This window comes from Capsicum annuum, chromosome 10, assembly GCF_002878395.1.
Source record: "Capsicum annuum cultivar UCD-10X-F1 chromosome 10, UCD10Xv1.1, whole genome shotgun sequence".
NCBI classification, from domain to species: domain Eukaryota; kingdom Viridiplantae; phylum Streptophyta; class Magnoliopsida; order Solanales; family Solanaceae; genus Capsicum; species Capsicum annuum.
The window spans coordinates 214,130,270-214,132,035 of NC_061120.1; positions in this window are offsets into that span (position 1 = coordinate 214,130,270).

Genomic DNA, 1,766 nt, shown 5'->3' on the forward strand with positions numbered 1-1,766 from the left:
TTTATTTTTACTTGTATGTTAACTTTATTTTAACTTGTATCTAAACTTTATTCTAACTTGTATCTCAAATTTACTTTAAACTTTATTTTAACTTGTATCTAAACTTTATTTTAGCTTGTATCTCAGCTTTATTTTAACTTGTATCTCAACTTTGTTTTAACTTGTATCTAAAAATTATTTTTAATCTGAAATATTAATAACATAACTGTCTGTTCAATTTTTTTTTAGTGAATTAGATTCTTACTACTAAATTAATTAAAATGTCCAAGATACCTAAATGTTAATTACATATATGTCTTAGTTTACATTTATCATTTCAAGCATGTCAAAATAGTCATGTTAATTATAAAACACATAATGAATGTTAATTACCTATTCATGTTGTTTATCATTCTTGCAAAATGATGGTGCTTGGTTGGCTTTATCATCCTTCATTTCAACCGGTTTGTCAATTTATTTCACTACACTATCAGTACTAGTAGGTCTTGCATCATCAACAACGTCATCTGAAGGATCACATTCTTGTCAGCTCTGTTTTAGAATAGTTTCCTGCAGATTTTTTATCAGAGAATGAAAAAATTCAATACAATATAATTAGTTAATTAGTACTTTTAGAAGTAAGTAAATATTGAGACATACAAATATTATAAGATAATTAAAAGAGATAATACATCAAAACCCGCCTGAACTTGTCCCGACAACTTAGTTTAGCACTTAAACTTTACGAGTAATTATTTACCCCCCTTAACATCTTTATAGTGAATTAATTCCCCCCTTAATATATAATACCACTCTCATGAGGGAGAGTTCATCACACTCATTGACACATTAGCGCTACATCAGCGCCAGATCACCGCCACGTCATAGCCACATAAATAAAGTATTTTTTAAATATATATATATATATATATCTATGTAAAATATATATATAAATATTATTTATACATATATATATACATATTTTAAAATATATAAAATATTTTAAATTAAAAAAATACCCCACCCCCATTTTTCATCTTCTTCATAACCACCCCCTTCCCCCCTCCCATCTACCCCCACCTGCACACACGCCCCCATCCATCCCTACACTCCCACACCTAAACATACCCCCATCCACCTCCGTCCATCCGCACACAACCACACCTGCCAGGTTTTTCGGCGAAAATTCCGGCAAATTTCGCCGGAAAACTCAACTCACTTAAAAAATTTAATTACGACCATAAAAAAAATATCATGAAATAGTGATAAAAAACTCAATCCACATAAAAATTCGATCAAATCAACACTAAATTCTCTAAAATCAACAACCAAACATCCAAACCATGTAGATTTTTTAATTTTCAAATTCAATTTCATTTTTTATTGATCTAAGAGGTCGAAGGAGGATAAATTAAAGGTGGGGGTGAAAAATTTCATAATTGGAGGAGAAGTGGGGTGGGGGTGTTGGCTAAGGAGAAGTGGGGGGGGGGGGGGGTTGGTGGGGTGGGGGGGGGAAGAAGAGGGGGATTTTTTTCTTTATATATATATATATATATAAATATTAGTTTTAAAAAAATGTTATTCATGCATTTTTTTAAGAAAATGCCACATCAGCATAAGGGGAAAAATAAATTCACAATAAAGATGTTAAGGGGGTAAATAAATAGAAGATTAGTTTAAGTGCTAAAGTAAGTTGGGGAGACAAGTTTAGGGGGGTTTTGATGTATTATCTCTAATTAAAGTAGTAAATATGTACTAATGGGCACCTCCATTTCCTCTGTTTCTTC